Below are 13,128 nucleotides of genomic sequence, written 5' to 3' on the forward strand. Positions count from 1 at the left end.
TGGTTTCTATATTTGAGACTCTAAAAGGATAATGAACAAATCAATGTTACAGGAAGATGATAGATTAATGAACACTTAGTTGGCCATGAATGTCCTCCAGAGACGAATTAGAACATGATAATCAGGCCTAAAATGTCTTTCCAATTTGGCAGACCAATGAGATGAGCAGTAAAGTTAGTTTCTTTTCCTTGTTCATATGAAAACTTTTTTCTATATTACTTTTTCCTAAGTCAAATTGCCAGACTAGCCCATCTAACAGAGTAGCTTTCATTAGGCAAGAAACAAAAATAAAAGATTACATTTTCCTTTCCATGGAAAGTTATATTAACATGTAAATTCAAATGGTGCAGTGGTAATTAAACAATTACATAAAATGGCTTAATGCTTTAGTTCTCAGTAAAGAAACCTTATACCTTTTTAATTGAATGCTGCTGATATTAAAGTATGCAGACAGCTAAATATGTCTCTGTGCTGAAATGAGTCATGTATCCACAATATAAACAGAAAAATACCATATAATGATTTTTAATATTCCTTGTATATTAAAAATATTTGTTTATATTATGGCCCATCTGATAAAGTAGAATGTCGTTTCCCTTCCCAGACATTAGAGATAAATGTAAAAGTCCTACACATGAAGTTGATCTGACTTCACGTCCTTTGCCACATCCAGAGGGTGAATGAAACCCAGCATTTAAAGTCAGTAATAATTTGTAATAACACAGATAAAGTGGCAGCTCCTTCAAAAGATTCATTTGCTACTTGGCATTACAATTTAGTTACTGCACTCATTCCAGTGAACCAAGATGTAAAGTAATCCTTTATGTGAAGTGTGTCATTAATACTAGAAAGTGTTAAAACGTAAGTTCTGACAATGAAATGCTATTTAGATAGCATTTCATTGTCATCCTTTTTCATCCTTTAAAAAGAAGGAAATTTTGTCATTGAGGCAACATTTGTAAATCTGGAGGCTATTAAGTGAAATAAGCCAGGCACAGAAAGACAAGTACCACATGATCTCACTTACACATGAAATCTAAAAAGTTGAATTCATAAAAGTAGACAGTAGAATGGTGTTTATGAGGGGCTGTGGGGTAGGGATTGGGAAGATGTTGGTCAAAGTCACATTTCAGTTAGATAGGAAAAATAAGTTCAAGAGATCTATTGTACAACCTAATTAATAATAATGTATTGTATTCCTAAAAATTGCTGTGAGAATAAAGTGTACTCACCATGAAACATGATAAGCATATGAAGTAATGCATGTATCAATTAGTTCAATTTAGCCATTCCGGAAAGTATACATATTTCAAAACATGTTATACATGATAAATGTATGCAATTTTAGTTTTTTAATAATTAATCAATATAAAAATCAAAGATAAAAGATAAACATAAATCCTGGCAGGAGGTCAAGGCAATGTGGCAATGCATTTTCCTTGCCATACATTTATCTTAACTACTAGTAAGAGATCTGTATTCAATTTGTATATTCTGATCAAGTGTTCTGATTATAAGTGAAAAAGCCAAGAGTAAAGTCTCAAGTCCATTAGCACAAAGGGAGGTTGAACAAATGACTTCATCAATTCTTTTACAAGTATCAGAACCATGATTAATCAGAACAACTATTTTTAAAAAGTTACAGGAGAGGGAAAAATTAATGTTCCTTGGTCCACTTCTATCCATAGAATAATACAGTGCTTCTCAATTTTTAATGTACATATGAATCACCTGGGGATCTTTTAAAACTACAGAATCCAATTCAACAGATCAGCAGTAAAGCCTGTAGCTCTGCATTTCCAATAATCTCCCAAGCGATGCTGAAACTGCTAGCCTGCTACGTTGTGAATAAGGGCCAAAAACATTACTTATAAGCAGACTGTTACATCATCTCCCATTTTATTGTTTTATTCATTTATTCAAATGATATTTATTGGACATTTCAATGCACAAGGCTGAGAGGTACAAAGTTATACAACACATATGCTCAACTTGTTATACTTTAATTAGCCAACAAACAAAGTAATTTTTGTACTTTTTAAAGAAGAAGTAAATAATATTTTGTGCATGAACACTGCCTTCCTTAATAATCTTACTAACTTAGCTTTGGAATCCTGAAGCCTACAAATCTCCAATTCTTTCAGTAATTGTTTTTCAAAATATTTGACCAATTGTTTCTTATATGGTGAATACTATACTTCACCATATCTTGAAATTCTAGAAAACTTTCTTCCTTCTCACTAGTAACTAGTCAGCTTTACCTGTGATTAACATAACTTAGAGCTCTTTCATTTTTAGTATATTAAATAAAACCATGATGTGAGAAAACAAATTAAAAAGGGTTGACCCTGTGCCTATTCACTGCTGTGTTATAGGCATATGCATGTATGTTTGGCCTCAAATATATGCCATGATAAAAAGTAAAAAATGGTGCAAAATTGGCCAAGCATTTTTATTGCCCCAAGAAATATCAAACATTGTAATAAATTTTATTTACATAAAACATGTGGACTGAATGCAAATATTCTTGTCAGTCATTACAAAAAATATGTACTTATTTAACCAAACTATTGACATTTTGCCCCAAACTATTACTATCACACTTCTGAGATTATGTGGAATTCAAAACTGCCAGGAGGTAGAAATCAGTATTTTTTTAAGAAAGGAATTTAGGTCTAAAATATTTTGAATTTCATCAACATACATTTTCAAGAAATCTATTATATTCAAAATATTTTAATGGATTATCCAGGAGATTTAAAAGAGAAAATTCATGAATTCTGCTTCCAATTTGGAATAAGAAAATAAATAATAAAAGTACAAAGTAATTGCATTGCTGAACATAATTTAAAATGTGTTCCTCTAATTGGCACAACCAGTTCTTTAACATGTTCAGATTTTAAAAATCATATACTATTGGAGGATCAAGCAATTCTCTTTGAATAGGAAACTGAATTAATTATGCATAGGATTTCAATAGCCGGAAATGAGGGAATGGGCAAGAGTATTCCGGGCAGTGGGAGTATCTCAGGTAAAGACGCAGAGGTAGGGACACATTAGCCATGTCTTGGGAACAGTGGCTTTGTGTATCTTAACCAGTGAGAGGACAGTAGTGAAAACTAAGATGAAACTGGCAGATGGTACGTAGAAAACTGAGGGAATATCAACAACAAACTAGAAAATTCGGCCTTCATTCAATAGGTTGGAGAGTAAACACTTTTCGACAAGAGGGTGACATCATCAAAATTTTATTCAAGTAAATTCTTTAAGTACAGAATGGATTGCTGGAGAAAAACTTGAGAGAAATAAGAGATTAGGACCATAATCCAGATAAAAAGTGCTCACGAACTAAGGTAGAACTGCGTATGGGGGAAATGAAAACAAGGCAATGTATGACAAAAATTCTAAGAGAGATCCAAAATGACTTCATTCAGTTTTCATTTACTCCACAGTTTTTGGAAATGCCTATATACAAAGTTATGTGCTACAGCCTGAGGATATAAAGATTAATAAACTAAGAATAAAACAAAGAAGGTAGAGGATGAAGGAGGAAGCTGATCGTTCTGCAGTCATGGTAACAAGTAGACACCAACAAGTTTCAATCTACCCTATTTATTCATTTAACAATTAGTTGCCTCCATGATTGTTATCATGCTTCCCCCAGCCAACCAGCAGCAAATGCTCCCTTCTGAAAGTCTGCCAGAGTGGATTCACTTCAATGAACATAATTCTGAATTCAAACTAATTAAATATCGTCTCACCTGAAATACCATGCTTCTAAAGCTATCATCATCCTATTCCCAATTTGAAATTTTCTTAGCTTGCTGGCCCTCTGATTCTCTCCAAAACCTAAGAATACGCTGCTTTCCGAGACTGTGGTTGACCAGCAGAGTTCCTTCTAAGTAAGATGTTATGAAGCTCAAATCCAATGTTTAGAAAACCTGTAAAGTTTGTTAAACCTTAATACTATTGCTGTATTGCATTATTTTTTTGTCATTTTTGTCATATTTTTGCTGTTTCTATTATTAACACAAAAACAAACCTAGTTGTAGGAGACCATTTGTATACTATTAACAGGAAGTCAGAAGACTTTACTTAGAAGAAAAAAGCAATGATCACTTAATCCATATTTGCTAAGTGATTGTTATGTGCTATACAATACGCTTAGACTATGTTAGATTATGAGTATACAGCAGATGAGTCACCCCGTAATTATAAACATTACTTTTTATGGGAAATCAAAATGAATTTTATGACTTGGGGATAATCCTCATTTATGATGACTGCACTAAGGCCAATTCCTGGCACTCTGCAATCACCTAAATATTTGTTAAGAAACTGAATACAGAGAACAGTTAAAGTCATAGAAATTGATAAGAATTATGTAAGACAGTGACTAACAGCAATGGTATGATAATGAGTACTATGAAGAATTTGAGGAGTATGAAAATGATGGAATGTAATTTATACTTATTACAAGACATTAAGATTGTATGAAATGAGAGAAGTGGCTGAATCCCCAAAATAAGAACTTTACAATTATATGAAAGTAATTTTGCACTAAGACTGTACTACACAAAATGTTCATTGCCACTGGATTTTAATAATTGCTTATCCAATCTTTGAAGCCGTCTCAGAATGGAAATGGTGAGAACTCATAACACTGCTAGAGATTTTACTTTCTGAACAATAACACCGTTTCTGATGAGTGTTTCATATTTGAAGCTACTATGGAACAAATAAATCATTTAGTGAAATTTGGTCATTTTTCAAATAAAGAAGTTAAACCTCATGGTGGTTAGAAGGCAAGTTCAAAAACTAGTCAAAATCGGATGAGAACCCAGTCATTGCACTAGCCATGGTACCTTTAACCTCATTCTCTCACATTCTATCTCAGTGTATTTGAAGACCAAGTATCTGAAAGTCATTATTCAAATAGTTACCTTGTAAGTAATGTGGTTCAATTACCAAACATGATCTCTATTTAGTAGTAGTGATTTATATTTCTAATAAGTGATGTATAACAAGACTAAATATACATAAAAATGAACCATTGAAATGCAAATTAGAGATGTGGGGTTTTAACTATGTTCCCTTGCCTAAAAAATTTGCAAAGAATTACAAAAGAATGATAATCTATGCTGCAGAGGCTTCAATGATTTGGCCAAATACCTACTTAGCTTGAAGAGTATCAGTTGTTTCTAACCTTATGAAAAATATTTTGGGAGTGTCTATCAAAACCTTAAAAAAATCATATACTATGACCCATTAATTTTCCCTTAGGGTCCTGCCACAAGGAAATTATCAGAAATTTAAATAAAGATATATGTAAATGTGATATAAATTTTAAACAGTATTTATAACACAAAAAGAAATATTTATCATATAAAAGAGGAAAAAGATCAATCCAAATAAGCTTAATAGGTAGGGACTTAGAGAATAATTGAATATATAACTGTGTAAGAATATTACAGAGCCAGTCAAAATGTTCCTTTTGAAGGCTATTTGACAATATGTTGAAGTCAATATCTTACAGTGTAACATCAAAAGAGCAGGATTTATAGTTTATGTAGAACAATTTTAGGAAAACACCTGGGAAAAAATACTTCAAGGTATCAGTAAAGTGGATGTGCTTGAGGGATTGAAAATAATTCCCTTTTAAAATTTTATTCTATCTATATTTTCCAAACTCTTTATTCAACACATACTAATTTTGTAATAAATACATTCTATGTTAAAATAAAAATATCTGCAAAGATCAAAAACTAAACAATAAAAGCAAAGTTGCACAAAGTTTGCTTTCAACTTGCCCTCACCCCAAAAAAGTCAATGTGAGTAAGTTTGATGAAAGCAGTGCCTTCAACAAAACTAATCTCGGGCAGTCAGTCTCAGGAAAGTCCGATTAGCCAGTTGCCGGGTGTAACCTTGAAACACTGCTGGGAAATCTAAAGAAGAGGCTCCACTGTCTGAATTTCAGGCCAAGTTTCTGCCAAGGGACAGGCAGGAATTGAAATACTCAATCATAATGCACAGCGTGTGTAATTGAAAGCAAGCAAGATTTCAAAGATAGCAGGAATAAATGTGCACTCACAAAGCTTTAGTTGGTCGGTGTTTTAAGAGTTTTATTAAACAACAAAAAATGTGTGAGGATGTCATTTAGAAATCATGATGAGCATAAACCTCCCCACAGAGTTTGTATTAGGAAACAGAAACAAATAAATACATTCACTGAGAAGAAAAGGAATGGAGAAACTGGAAAGACAACATTTATGGTCATAAACTAGGCATAGTCAGAATGCTCAAAATATGAAAATAGAATGGCATATATGTTGGCACAAGCAAAACCTATGGTTGTAAACAATAACCTAATTCATGGATGTGATATTCTAAAGGACATAGTGCTGGAAGTAAAGTGGATTATTTTTTGAGGTTTGCAAACGAAGAGATTTATGTCATGATACCTAAATGCTGGAGCTTATAAGTTGTAGACCGTATCGTAGCAATGGACTAATTCATTAAGGCATGATACTGTTATTTTCAGTATTTTGTATTTTGCATTCAGCACTGTATTGTACATAATTTTCTTCTTACAAGTCACTATATACAATGGATACACATTTTAATTAAAATTTGCGCAACTCCTCCCATGTTAAAATTTTTAACACTGCAAAATTTTTTAACACTCTGCCTTAGCCAAATTAAGTACTCCTTAACTAATCCATTTTTAGCACTTCATTCACTGATACAAGCAGTTGCTTTTATCATTTAGTAACAATGCTTCTCATTAAAAGACTGTAAAATATCATAATGAAAATAATTTGCATTGAAGATGATTGAATTTCATAAAATTAATAATGATAAAAAGTAATGGTCTATGTTTATCCATGAGAAACACAAAACAATTTTATCTTTTGAACATTCAATTATGCTTTTCAACATGCTTATGGTGTTAACCAGCAGAAAACTATCACCATCTTGTCACAAGTGGAAAACAGTGGCTCAGCCTGGGCGCTTTGGCTCGTGCCTGTAATCCCAGCAATTTGGGAGGTCGAGGCAAGTGGATCGCCTGAGGTCAGGAATTCTACACCAGCCTAGCCAACAGGGTTAAACGCCCTCTCTACTAAAAATACAAAAGTTAGCCTGGCATGGTGACACATGCCTGTAATCCCAGCTATTCGGGAGAGAATCGCTTGAACCCAGGAGGAGGAGATTGCAGCGAGTTGAGATCGGGCCACTGCACTCCACCCTGGGTGAGACAGGGAGACTCCATCTCAAAAAATATATATATATAAAATTAAAAAAAGAAAGAAGAAACAAAACAGTGACTCAAAATGCATAATACTTACCTAGAGTATAACAGGGAAAAAAGGAAAATCAGATGCTTTCAGAAGACTGATGCACTGAAAACTATTTGAGCTTTCTGTTAAGCAATAAATCCTAAACCTACCAATACAAACAGAACTTATCATGTAGCCAATCCAGTAAGTAATGGTACCTGGAAGTAATGACAGTGATTGTAAAAACTACAGCTGGGCACAGTGGCTCACACCTGTAATCCCAGCACTTTCGGAGGCTGAGGTGGGCGGATCACCTGAGGTCAGGAGTTCAGAGATCAGCCTGGCCAAGATGGTGAAACCCCATCTCTACTAAAAACACAAAAATCAGCTGGGTATGGTGGTGCATGCCTGTAATCCCAGCTACTCGGGAGGCTGAGGCAGGAGAATTGCTTGAACCAGGAAGGCACTCCTGGTTCAAAGATGGTGAACCGCGATCACGCCACTGCACTCCAGCCTGGGCAACAGAGCAAGACTCAGTCTTAGAGGTGGGGAGAATAAAATACTCCACAAACATTTATTGAGTTACTACTTTGTACCGGGCTGTATTTTAGACTAATAATACAATGGTAAATAAATGAGCCCAGAGATACGTTCTCATGAAAAAAATGACTCTAATGGGAAAGGAAGTTATGAATAAATAATTTCAAAATTCTCAGTTTCCCATTTGCCACTGTATCCCTGCTTCATTGAATTGCCTTCTGTAAAAGCCCTCTTTGCCAAGATAGTTTTTGGGAATTAAATCAGAATGGAAGCTCTGCAGTGTTAATACCAAATATCCTGAGAGTGCCTCAGAACAAATGCACAGAAGCTGGTGGGGAAAAGTCAGTTAAATGAAAATCCATAACCAATCCTGACTTTAGAAATTTTAAATAAGACATCTTTCAGTTGAAAAGGTTTTCAAATATCAAATTTCTGCTGTATGCCCCTAATCAACAGGAAAAGTTCTATCTTTAAATTTTCAATTTCCAAATGCAGGAAATTTTCACAGTTGTGTCTTTTGTCAAAACTGTCCTAAGTTTATATATGTTGAAATATATTTTACTTAAAAAATACATCCTCGACTATTTAAATCCTTAGAACAGGGCCGGGCACGGTGGCTCAAGCCTGTAATCCCAGCACTTTGGGAGGCCGAGACGGGTGGATCACGAGGTCAGGAAATTGAGACCACCCTGGCTAACACGATGAAACCCCGTCTCTACTAAAAAATACAAAAAACTAGCCGGGCGAGGTGGTGGGCGCCTGTAGTCCCAGCTACTCGGGAGGCTGAGGCAGGAGAATGGCGTGAACCCGGGAGGCGGAGCTTGCAGTGAGCTGAGATCCGGCCACTGCACTGCAGCCTAGGGGACTGACCGAGACTCCGTCTCAAAAAATTTAAATAAATAAATAAATAAATAAATAAATAAATCCTTAGAACCAATTTTTGGTATGTATCTTCTAAAACCAGGAGAGAAGATACTAACTTGACCTAACAAATGGAAGCATGGGAGACTACAGATAGAAAAACATTTGTACTTTCTTACAATTCTCTCGACATGCCTGTTGTAGGAAGAACTATTAGGGTTTGCATTTGAGATGAAAGTATTTTGACTCAATGACATTTAACTCTGTTTCCCTGATTGTCACCTGCGGTTTTCATGCTTTGCTTTTCACCTAACCAAATTGACTTTTTCTTTCCTCTGTGGCTAGAAAAAGTATAGTCAGTTTCAGAAGTAGCTCCACCCCTTATCTTCCTCGCTAACATAGTCTGTTTGTAAATCTTAATTGTTTAGTGTTAGAAATTATACTTGATACACAGTGAGGCCGGAATAAAGATGTTTATTTCATGTGACACAAATTTAATTGGTTATTATTCTTTCTGGTATGTTTTGGGATTTGAAAATATGCCTGATGATGTAAGGGCAGTCTTGGAGCAAATTACTCAGCGATGACTAGCTTAACGCAGACACTGTACAAAATGATCAGGTGTTGTTGGGTTTTTTTTGAAACAAATATGATAAAAATGGACCCACTACATATAAAAGAGCTTAGCCTGTTGAGGCAAAAATACCTTGATCAAATCATGACCTTACCACTAATAGGTAACGGATTGTGATAAAATCCACTAATTTCCCTTTGTCCCAGTTTTTATCTACAAAATAAGTCATATTAGTATCTTGCAAATAATTAGGGATGATGCTAACAGAGAAAATGAATGCAAAGTAAATGCTCAATATCTATGATCTATTATTTGTCATGATTTGTTTCCAATTGGCACATAATCATAATTTATGGGTTTGCTTGCATTCATGCCTTCATCAAATATTTGTGGAATACCTACCATGTGTCAGACATGACACCAGTTCACCAGGGAATTAATCACTTTTTATAATTAGAAAGGCTCCATTTCCTAATTCCTAAGGAAGAAACCGGTGGACCACTGGACAAACCAGATGGCATACAACACTGATGTGACTCTCTCAGCACAAAACATTTATGTGGAATGGTGTCATGGTGGCACCATATGTCATATGCAACATCAGAATAAGGGATTCAGTGTTTAGCGAAACACCATTACACACAAACTTCACCAACAATTGACAAGATAATTGATGGCAAATTAAGTTTTCTTCAACTAATCCAAAGTTTTCAGTAGTATTCTAAGTGAAAACTGAAACCAGTGGCCAAACATCATGCATTTGTGTATCTTTTAAGTGCTAATGGATGCATGGTGATGAAACACACACAATAAAGAAGTAGCAAACTTGAATGCATTTTCAAATTACAGAGATACATTTTGCTTTTGACAGTACTTATGAAATTTCATTTGAGTTTGGAGTTTCTGGCTTCCACCATTGTAATTAGGACCTCCCAACTACAAATACAATATGTATGGATGACAAACAGCTTCCAATGTGAAAAAAATGCAATTTAGAAATTTGCAGAAGATAATCACATGTGAAGCAATGATGGAGAAAGTACAAGTCAAAAAGAGATTAAGCATCAAAAAGCATATAACACAAATCTGCTGACGATAAGGGATAACTTTTATAAAAGAGAAGGTAATCAACGATGTTAAGAATGTGTAAGACATAGCTGAGATTGATTTTCATTAAAATGTGTATACTATATTTTTTGAATATTGAATAGAATTTGATGTATGTGTTAAAAGATACCACCTTCCATGCCCTATAAAGTACATCATGACCCAATCCTTCACACTTTGCTAAAAGCACTCTAATGTCATCCCTCTTTCTCTTTCACACATTGGTCTTGTTTTGTTTTTGCATCTCAAATACCAAAGGCCATTTTACACCTCTTGATCTTCACACTTGCTGCTCTTTTACCTAAAATACTTTCTCGTTTTGCATTTTTGATTCATTCTCACCCATTAGGTCTTAACTCATATAGCACCTCTTCAGAGATGCATTTGCTATCCCATTTTAAGAAGCCCACCCCCTTTCCCTTTATTTTACATTGATTTCCTTTACATTGCTTGTCACAAACTGTCATTATTATGTTTATTATTTATATTACTGTAAGAATATAAAAACCACAAGGGCAGGAACTTCCTTTAGATTGTTTTACCAATGACTGAGAAGTAGTAGGTACTCAATGTTTGTTAAATCAGTAAATGAATGAAGAGATAAGCTTTTGGGAATAAAGGTTCATTTTCATGGTCTACACCCCCTGAATGTAGAGTAAAACACATGTTGAAAATTGAGTACTGGTTGAAGGGACAGAAAGCATGTAGCAAGGAACAGGAGCAGACTGTATTTTTCTCCCTACAAAATTATGCAAAGGAGATTCAGTTTGGTATAGAATTAGTTTTCATCAAGCATCAATTATATACAAGAACTTTTATTATGTTTTTTTCCATTTAAACTTCACCACTCTCTTGTGAGTTAAGAATACAGCCCAAGGTCATACAACCAATAAGTGACAGTCTGATTAAAGTGGAAAAAAAATAGACTCCTTGGTTTGCATCCCAGTTCTTTCATTTTGTGACCTTGGATAAGGTTAAGCATAATGTACCTCAGCTTCCTATTGTATTGCAAAAAGTTTTTCTTATTGATCACATTCCCAAAAATAAGACTTGATTTGAAGAACATCTCATGCTTTAGAAACTGTATCAGATTATTTTTTAAGTGATAGGGAAAGCAGCATTAATTTCTAAATTAGAGAGCATTAGCAGGTTAATCAAGAAGCCTATGAGTGATGATGACAAAGTTGGTACATTTTAAATTCAGATTGAAAATACTCAAGCTAATACTCAAGACACAGGACAACGAATGTTTTATTCATTGTTCTAAACTTTGGCATATACACTACAAAAATCACACCGTGCTTTACAAAAATATATTTTCAAAAATAATATTGACTGATACCTACAGAAAAAAAAAATGTATGCAAGTGCTCTCAGACTCAGGATAGGAAAAGCAGACTCGTTAGAACTTTGGAAGCATAGCTTCCAAAAATTTTGTGCTACTAAGTGTCTGCATACCTGGAGGTTTGAAAGATTCAAGTGTGCGAATTCCTTGTTATCTCACTAAAACTATGAGTCAGTGGTGGGTAGGATTCTACTAAATACTTATAACTGTAAAAAATGCTTTTTAAGCTCAGATATATGAGAAAGGGATTCAGTACAGAAATAAAAACCTAGGATGGTACACACAAACAATATGATCACTAATATGTAACTATAGTATGCATGCAAACATTACATACTTAGAAAGCAGCTCCCTTTGACTAGATACTGGTAACATCAAAGACTAAACAGAGAAAAGGAAAGACTTTGCATAGAATCTTACTTATATTTTAATTACTGAATGTTCTTTTTATCTATTTGCAATTTTAAAATTTCTTCTTTCCTTTTCTCAGTGGCTGGATGAGGGTTAAAACTGACATGCTAAATACTACATAACCCAGTTTCTGGACACAGCTTCCACTTCTTCTTGACTCTGAAATTTCAGCTTCTCTCAAATACCTCTCCCTCAGGTAGAGCTCTACTAGCAGGGGCCTGTCTTTCCTAACGACTGGATACCCCGGGGCTTGGTATAACTATCTCAATTACTAAATCCTACGAAATCAGACTCATTATCATAGCTCCTGTCCCTATATGGGCTCTGATCTTGGATTGACCAGAAGGGTCATTTCCAGTCTTATCTTAATGGGAACGTGCCCCTTGATTAGGAAACCTTTCCCTCAGAGAAAACACATCACATTGATGGTTTTGGCCCCAAGAGTTCATCCGTTAGTTGTCTTTGATGTTTTAATTTTCTAAGTCTGGATTTAATCTCTCACTTTTGAACATTTTATTACAAAAGCCATATATACTTATTGTAGTGGAAAATTAAAATAGTACAGATGTGTAGAAAGTTACCAGTGCAAGTACCCCATGTCTCCACAACACCACAGTCCCATTAACTAGAACTAATACTTGTCACCAGATGCTATGTCAGCATCTATCCATTCAGCCATTCTGTTAGCCATCCATTTATCACACTCATCCGCCTATCGAATGAGTTTAAACAACATATACACTGTCTATGCATCTACTTTCTTATATACTTTCATAAGATGTGCTCAATTAGTAAAGATTCAAAATTTAGCTCTACCACTCACTGGTTTTATAAATTTGGATGAGAAACTTAATTTCTTCATTTTTTCATATCCTCATTGGTAAGATGGGGCAAAGGCTTTTAAAAGAAGATAAATGCAAGTAAGGCATTTAGAGCAATGCCTGGTAAAAAGTACGTTTTCAGCAAATTTCGATTTTAAAATGTGTATACACATGTATACACACAATTTGAAC

At 34.5% G+C, this 13,128-nt stretch overlaps 1 protein-coding gene across 13 annotated transcripts in view; it reads right to left on the minus strand.

Moving 5' to 3' along the window:
• DMD (dystrophin) overlaps positions 1–13,128 on the minus strand; it is a 2,153,717-nt gene that overhangs the window by 1,640,110 nt on the left and 500,479 nt on the right. The window lies entirely within an intron of this gene.

Source organism: Macaca fascicularis, chromosome X, assembly GCF_037993035.2.
Source record: "Macaca fascicularis isolate 582-1 chromosome X, T2T-MFA8v1.1".
NCBI classification, from domain to species: Eukaryota; Metazoa; Chordata; class Mammalia; order Primates; family Cercopithecidae; genus Macaca; species Macaca fascicularis.